We start from the raw sequence: 9,102 nt of genomic DNA on the forward strand, positions 1-9,102 counted from the left end.
TATTCTCACACCGGAGGGTTACCCCAAAGAGGACCCCTCTGTCCCTTTCTGAGGGGTAAGTTCACGGTGCTGCTCGTTTTGTAGGTGGAAGAATTCATATTCCGGAAAACCATCGGTGATATAGCACACTCATACCCGAGGAAAGTTGATCGTATACTAGTAAGTCGATCCACGTTTATTCATGAATGATGACAACAACCCTTCACACATATAGGTATTCAAACCCCATACTTTTGTGTTTCCCATATCATACCCCTCGAAAATTGAACTGCCCACTTAACCCCCCCTATAATTTCTTCAAGTTGTTAAAACTTACCCCGAACAAATCTTTGATCAAGGATAGGGTTGTAAACGAACTAAACCAGACAAGGCCTTGTTCACGTCCGTCTTTTAAGTTTTTATATGAGAAATGAACGGTTCATTAACAACTAACCGAACGGAGCTTCTTTTTTCGTGTTCATTCATTAAGGAAATGACCGTTTTCGTAAACGGTTCACGAACACAAATTAACATATACAATGTTTCATTTGATTTTGCTAACTTAGAATGGCCAGTGTCAACAAACTGGTCCCATCTACCAAGTTTATGTTGATGTTTTTTTGACGTCCATATTCATATGTTAATTTGCATTAAAATTAATCACATTAATTACTCATATTTTATATTATATACTTTTGCTTAAACAAACGTTAATGAACACCTTATCGAGTGTTCACAAACACAATTAAATGAACATGGCATTTGTTCGTGTTCATTCATTTAGCTAATCGAACAAAATTCTTATTTCATATTCATTAATTTACTAAAAAAGCAAACATAAACGAAATTCCTGCAAAACAATTTGTTGAATGTTCAGTTTTTTCACAACCTAAGGGTATAGAAAGATAGGTCCAGGCTTCATCATGACACATGAGCAAGCTATTCAAAAGGAAAATAAGGTGCACAACATATAACCAAGACTTTTCAATCTCAATAGTAAGCAAGACCCACTAAAACATCTTTTTTTTATAATTCTTTTCAATCAACCATAAAAATAGCTTTAAAAGTCAAGAAACATCTCAAAATCAAACAATAAAACTTGACTTTGCTCCAAGTTAATGATCCCATAACCACTACACTAACTGTTTTTCATTTCTATAACTATTTCAAATTAAAAGTGCAAAAATAAATCAACGCTTACCACGTATTTAATACTAAAGTAAATTTTTCTAACGACTTAATGTCAAACAAGAATTATCCTTTCAGCTTTTCATTTATTAATTGACATTGTTGTTACTTTCAAACTACAATAATCTATACTTCGGAAAAGATTATCTTCTTTAGACTAGTCAAATTACTTGATCAACTTATTCTGTAAGGCCCCGTTACCGGTAGCCCTACTTTCGTGTTGGATTTACTCATAAACGTAGTTCTAAATATCAGAGTTAATTAAAACATTCGCGGAATATAAAAGCTTTCATAAAACATTTCATAATAAAACACGTCTTGTCTTAAAACATCATTTTGTCTTTCAAAATAAACGAAACATTAAACTTAAACGTCTTGAGTCTTCCGATGCCAGCCTCTTATTCAGTGTCACGTGTCTCCTCAAGCGAGCTGCCTCATCCTACTCACCTGCGTGCATACTAAAAGTCAGCTACGCTGAGTGAGTTCTAGTTAGTCATACACTATACAATACACATAAACTTATATTCTTTCATTCATACTTTCATACTTTCATACTTTTTTTTGTATTAACTTACTTTCATATCTTACGTTATAAAGAGCATTACGCCCTACATTCCTCGAGTATTATTAGGGCTCGGTACCCTCCTTCCTCGAGTATTATTAGGGCTCGGTACCCTCCTTCCTCGAGTATTATTAGGGCTCGGTACCCTCTTTCCTCGAGTATTATTAGGGTTCGGTTCCCTAGTTCTCGAATATTAGTAGGGTTCGATTCCCTCTTCGTTACCATACAACCATACATCATACCTCGAGTATTATTAGGGCTCGGTACCCTCTTTCCTCGAATATTAGTAGGGTTCGGTTCCCTAGTTCTCGAATATTAGTAGGGTTCGATTCCCTCTTCGTTACCATACAACCATACATCATACCTCGAGTATTATTAGGGCCCGGTACCCTCTTCGTAACCATACAACCATCATTTCCTTCTTTTATTAACTTTATCACATTCATACACATAAGCATACATATCATACTTACCTTATACTTAGCGTTACAACCTGACAGTACGTGCAATATCCGAAGATCGTTCACGTACCGTCAAGCCATCATTCATACATATCACATTATTCACATAAGGCATACACTTATCTCTTAGGATAAGCGTATTAATAAACATATTGAGTATGCACACAGCCCCGAAAACATAACACATAAATGGGGCTAGAAACTCACCTGAACACGGTTACGTTCACCGTTAATCGTAATCCCTTTCTTCAGTTGTGCACGGCTGACTGTATAACAAGTATACGTATCAATTAACTATCACTACTCATATCATCTTTCTAGTCTTAACTACTACCCACAACGAACGGGGGTCCGGGGGCAGCGCCCCTGGCAGCGGGGTCTAGGGGCGGCAGCCCCTAGCAGGGTCCAAGGGGCAGAGCCCCTGGCTGGGGTATTTTATTTACATTAACTGTCTTAACACATTTTCCATTAGGTTTTTAATTTATTTTCTAATCGAACTTGACTTTAGGCGAAGTTAAACCTTAGGCGAACTTAGCTTTAGGCGAAGTTAAACCTTAGGGGAACTTAGCTTTAGGCGAAGTTAAACCTTAGGCGAACTTAGCTTTAGGCGAAGTTAAACCTTAAGCGAACTTAGCTTTAGGCGAAGTTATCAGTTAGGCGAACTTGGCCGTAGGCGAAGTTACCAGTTAGGCGAACTTGGCCGTAGGCGAAGTTAAGCCTTGAAGGCGAAGTTAAGCTTTGAAGGCGAAGTTACCGTTTTGAAGGCGAAGTTGCCCAGTTCGCTACGGGTTTGGTTTTTATCACGCATTTTTGCGATTTTAATACCCTTGTTATGGTTCGACATCACCCACTAACGTTCCCTAACCATTTCGTTCGTATATATATCCCGTATAAACTATAAAGCTTGGATCTTTAAGCTTAAGGACATTCAATAAAACATAAACTTTAAAGGTCAAGAACATACCTTTTGTGCTCGTTTGGATCTCGTTTAACTTGTTTAATCACAACTAATCGTTTACTCTCTCTCGGATCTTGCTCGTTTCTCTCCCTCGGCCGCCGGCCGTATATGGCGGTGTGTGGTGTGTGTGTGTGTTTTGGAGTGTGTTAGAGAATAAGATGGAAATGAATGATGGTTTAGGGTTTAAGGTTGGTTTAGGGGATATTTATATCCCTTAAAGCCCATGGACCTAAGGCCCATTCTCATTTAACCCATCTCAATTAGTCTAAGTCCATGATCCGTTCTTTACTCGATGTTAATTAATTAATAACGCGAAATCTCTAAACGTAACTTTCTTTATTCAACATTATAAATTTTAGGATGTTACATATTCTTAATAGATCATGAGCTTATCACCAGTAGCTTAATCTTATACAAATATTTATATTCATAATATTAAGTTAATAAATCCATAACCTTCTAAACCAAGATTATCAAATTTTAAAGTTTTAATAACTTGATGAGTCTCGAGTTTACACTATTATTTTAATCCATACAAGTAAGGTTGTAAATGAGTTGAGCTGAACTAGGCTAATCTATATCTTATTTCTTTTGACTTAAGAGGGCTCAATCTATAGCTTAGCTCGTCTCAACCTTTATTTGTAAGCCTCTAGTTAGTAATGTTCCGAACTTTAACTTGGCACATTCTCAAGCATTTTTATTATTACAATAATTTTGTATACAATTTTAGTTATGATTGCCACACTATTTAACTTTTTATGGAAAATTGGTTTTTATTGGTCTCAACTATTTCATTTTGGTAGACGCTGGTCTCAACTTTCATTTTGGCTGGCAACAGGCCCAACTTTTACATACGTTTCTTCTACTAGTTCGCGACTAACGGAGTACTAACTCCGTTATGTCATTGCTGACGTGACCATCCTACTTGTCAAAAACATATAACATGGCAGCCTACGTGGATTATAAAGATTAGGGCTTATTGCTTGTTCGTCGTTCGATCGATTGGACTGACATGTAATTTGGGCTTGAGAGAACTAGGGATTTCGATCAGGGAGTGCAGGGTGGAGAATTGAGGATTGATTGTGAATGTAAACATGTTAAGTATTAGATAATATCCACATAGGCTGCCATGTCATATGTTTTTGACAAGTATGATGGAACGTCAGCAATGACATAACGGAGTTAGTACTCCGTTAGTCGCGAACTAATGGAAGAAACATATGTAAAAGTTGGGACCATCGTTTGTAAAAATCACACGAATAGTTAGACTCGCCTTCTAAAAATCACCAAAATGAATACTTCTGTAAACCTAGGGGGGCTTGAAGGGCTATTATGATGAAATACAAAAAGTAAACATGAATTAAAATACCTTTTGTCCCTCTCATTGGTTTTGGTTGGTGATGGTGATAATTGAAAATTCAATGGAAGATATTGTCTTCCATACAAATTAACAAAAAATAATATACGTACGACTGAGTATGCATTGCACATAACACATGAGCATTGACTTTTGACTAATTTATACACACCGGAACCATTACGATCATATTCATAGTAATAATATTATGATCCTCGTGTTCCTTACTTCTTGACACCACCATGGAGTATGAAACCGACATCTCAAATGTTTCCAAATATTTATTTATACTTGATCTTCAAAACGTTTATTCCTCTCATCATTTTCTTGATCATAACTAAACAAACATGAGTAAATTCTTTAGTAAACCAAGGTTTCAAGTTTCTATATCCAACAATTCAACTTCATCTTCACCTTGTGGGAATCCGATGAACGGCGGCTTTTTTTCGCCACAGACGAAGAAGAAGCAGCTCACCCGGCAGCGTAAGTTCCGTCGCGTGTCGGCGGAATTTCACGTGCCGGAGGAAGACGACGGCGACTTTTCGAAATCGAAATTGTTGCCGGATTCTCCGAATTTCGATTTGAAGTCGCTGCACCGATCGCCGCAGCACTGGTCCTTTTCTGCCGTGCCGCAACCGTTGCCGCTTCCTAATGAGGAATTGCGGTTTCCGGCTCAAGTATTAGATGGCAGGTGAGGAATATTGGATTTTAATAATTCAAATTATTAATTATTGGTCAATAATAACTAATATTATGAATTTAACCCCTCGCAGTCTTAACTTTCATTTTTGTTGCTAAGGGCAATCCTGATATCCTAGCAACCATAAATTTATAATATATTTATATTTGATCTCTCTATTTATATCAAAATAATCATTGAGCAAATCGAGTCAAAATCAAATGTAAATTAATGACAATTATGTTATTGGGATTGACGAAAGTGAAAGTTAGGACTGTTATTTAGCTAGTTTATCATAATTTGCAAAGGAACGTACATTAATGATTAAACATACAAAATCTTTGTAACCAGTTGTAGATCTGATATAACCGGATTAAACACGAAGAATCGTGGCGTTCCAGTATCAACCAAACCTTCAACTTACCATCGCCGGAAAGGTTATCCTCAAGACATGAATGGTGAAAAGGTTCATAATGATATTAGCGTGGATGTTCCAGCTAGAAGTGCCCCAGCAACCACCTTCACTAGCCCAACACTTAGCGCGAAACGATTCAGTACAGTCGATATCTTCGATACTGCAATTGCAGGCATTCAAGACTTTCATTTATCACCACCTTTGCAGAGCCCTTATATGCATAACAGAAATGATAGCAGCAATAATAAGGTTCATCCCCTTCCGTTACCGCCTTCAAAACCGATCTCCAGGCATACAAGTTTGGATAAAACAGAGGGGCAGTCTGTCAAGGTTCAATGGTTGAAAGGGAAGCTTTTGGGACGCGGGTACTTATGGCACCGTATATGAAGCAACCAATCGGTATATTACATATTCTACGCCATGAGGTAATTTTAGGATTTATTATGCTGCAATGAGTTTAATGTTATATTTGTTATGTTGTAGTGAAACTGGGAGTTTGTGTGCTATGAAAGTAGTAGATATTATTCCGGATGACCCGAAATCGTCTGAATGTATAAGGCAGTTGGAGCAGGTTATTCTTTTAAGTGTTTATAATTTTGTTTGTTCATAGTCATGTTATTCATTAACATGAAGGTGTGGATTATTGTAGTATAAAAAGATATTAAAATTAATTTTCTTTTCAAATCTTTATCTTGTTTAGGAAATAAGAGTTCTTCAAACTTTAGAGCATCCAAACATAGTGCAGTATTTGGGTTCTGAAGTGGTGAGTATCTTCAGGCTTGTTTTATGTTGTTTCCTTCCAAATTCCAATATATTTAAAAGTATTTATTTACCGAATTCTGTCATCTTTTCAGGTTGAGAACCGATTATGCATTTATTTGGAATACGTTCACCCTGGGCCGATAAATAAATATGTCAGAGAACACTGTGGAGCGATGACTGAATCTGTCGTTCGAAACTTTACACGCCACATTCTCTCGGGATTGGCTTACTTGCACAGCAAGAACACAGTTCATAGGTATCATTATTTTCTGCTAAAACAGATCAGCTAAACTTGTGTACACTTAAAATTATGATGATTTACATGTTTTACATAGGGACATCAAAGGAGCAAACTTGCTTGTTAATTCATCTGGTGTTGTCAAGCTTGCAGACTTTGGTTTGGCAAAACATGTGAGCTGAAAAATAGTGAATATTAATATATAGTTCCTTAATTACCTCTAGTAATTTTTATTATTTTTATTTTTTGTATTTTGAAAAACTTTTTTTTTGTTTGTAGCTTTCTGCACATGTGACTGATCTTTCTTTAAAGGGTAGTCCACATTGGATGGCTCCAGAGGTATTCCACTACAAATTTAAGCAACATATTTAGAAGTTAAAATCATTAAAATGGTAACTTAATTAGCATAATTTTTATTTCAGGTTTTCCAAGCTGCAATGCGAAAAGATATGAATCCCGAACATACATATACCATGGATATATGGAGCTTGGGGTGTACAGTGATTGAGATGGTGACCGGTAAACCTCCATGGAGCGAGTTCGACGGGGTAATTTAGTAATTTTCCATTTGAAATATAAGAAAATGAAATGAAAGTGAATGTTTAATTAATTATTCCATTACATGTTTCTTTAGGTACAAGCAATGTTTAATGTATTGAAGAGGTCCCCAACTATACCCGAAACGTTATCACCAGAAGGGAAGGATTTTCTCAACCGGTGTTTACAAAGAAATCCAGAAAAGCGAGCATCAGCTGCTATGTTACTTGAACATCCGTTTGTTCGTCTTTCATTTGACCAACATGTTTCACTTTGTAAGCAAATGCCATACAATCCTAAAGATGTGATGCAACACTCTCCATGCAAATGGGCTAAACATGGAAGACTGCAGTTTCACTTGTAAGTTAAAAAAAAGACCAAAACTCTTTTAACCCTGTAATCATGCAACTGAAATTCTTAATTTTGTGCAGCGGGACACACAAAAGTACGAATTCCGAGACAAAAGGGGACCCTTCACCAGCTGCTACCCGTCATTCTCCCGTGTCTTCCCCTGAAGTTGTTCCAAGTGAGTTCAACTTTTGTACACAAAAGATTGGTGTCCCTGCTCGTCTTCCTGTTAAAGGTGAGGGAAGGAGAACATATTCTCTTCCGGCGACCCCGAGCAGGGAGAATGAGCGGTTGTAAATTAACAAAGTAGGATTTAGGTTAGTAAGGATTGAGTAGATATTGAATGGGTTGTGTTTAGAAATTCATAAAAGATGTAGGTGTATCAAGCTTGCACAAGGAGAATGTTGTATGTGCTTAATATATGAAGAGCACCTTTAGTGTATATATTGTGATCCTTGACATTTCATTTGATATTAAATCAAATAATGTACCAAATAGAGACTTGTTTTACCAAACTTACTGTTATGATTTACAGATTATGAATTTGTGTAAACAAAAATGTACCATGTTCATTTCATAACTTTATTATAAATGATCAGATTGAACATTTCTTTATTTTTAGATTATTATAGTTGATGTTGATGGAAGACTTCTTAACTCCATTGCTCCTCTTGCTTCTAATCTATACTCTATAATAAAATGCTACAAGTTTTGCAACTTGTTACTCTTACATTAAACCTCATACATTTTAACAAATTTATAATAGTAAAATAATAGTTGTCATTCTTAAAATTTATGCTTAAAATTTGTTAATTTAATATTTATTTCCTATTTTTTTTCAAACATTTGATATTATAATTATCTTTTACTTTAAATTATTTTAAAGGCTATTGTATAACGACTGTATTAATAGTGTTTACGGGTTTATTGTTTCTTGTATACTGATTATTTATTAAATGTTGTATTTTCAAGAACCACTCGTGTAGTATACGGGCCTCAAACTAGTTTATCCATATACTATACTATATTATAAAATATCTAGCATGGGCATGTTAAAAACATTTTTTTAAAAGTTTTATATATACAACAAATAGATAGGCATCTAACATCTAACGCAAAACGGTAAGGCAAAAATAATAATAATAATAATAATAATAATAATAATAATAATAAAACCCCACTAAACTTTATAATAAAACCTCACTACACTTGTGTAACGATTGCAATTAATTAGACGCGCAAGTTAAAATGAGCACCCTTAACTCACACATTGACACACCAATGAACTCAGACATTAATACACCAACAAATTCATCATCATGGTCACCTGCGTTGAATTCTGAACAAATTCATTGAGTTTAAAGTGCCCAATCAATTGAGGTAAGGTTTATACTATATATCTATCTTAATTTTATCTTAAATCTTAAACATCTATCTATAATATATATAAACGAAACCTCCAAAATTCTAGGTGTCACGATATGGTTGCTCCGATTTTTAAAAGTTACTAGATTTGCTTGATTTTCAAATTGTGACCTCTCATTGATTAACCAAGTTTGACCCAAATATATAACTCTTACACGACACGGGTCATAACAAAGATAACATGTATTTGTGA

The 9,102-nt window shown here is 35.5% G+C and overlaps 1 pseudogene across 1 annotated transcript; it reads left to right on the top strand.

Annotated features, from left to right (window-relative positions):
- The first annotated feature begins 4,639 nt into the window (after positions 1-4,639).
- LOC143580490 (mitogen-activated protein kinase kinase kinase 5-like) lies at positions 4,640-8,008 on the top strand (annotated as a pseudogene). The gene is made up of 10 exons (XR_013143667.1): positions 4,640-5,196; positions 5,536-5,998; positions 6,083-6,170; positions 6,300-6,362; positions 6,454-6,617; positions 6,697-6,772; positions 6,879-6,938; positions 7,022-7,147; positions 7,234-7,496; positions 7,568-8,008. The product of XR_013143667.1 is annotated as a mitogen-activated protein kinase kinase kinase 5-like (transcript).
- The last annotated feature ends 1,094 nt before the right edge of the window (positions 8,009-9,102 follow it).

Source organism: Bidens hawaiensis, unplaced genomic scaffold (assembly GCF_021521415.1).
Source record: "Bidens hawaiensis isolate Kalapana, Puna unplaced genomic scaffold, B.hawaiensis_p1.1 tig00030502_1, whole genome shotgun sequence".
NCBI lineage: Eukaryota > Viridiplantae > Streptophyta > Magnoliopsida > Asterales > Asteraceae > Bidens > Bidens hawaiensis.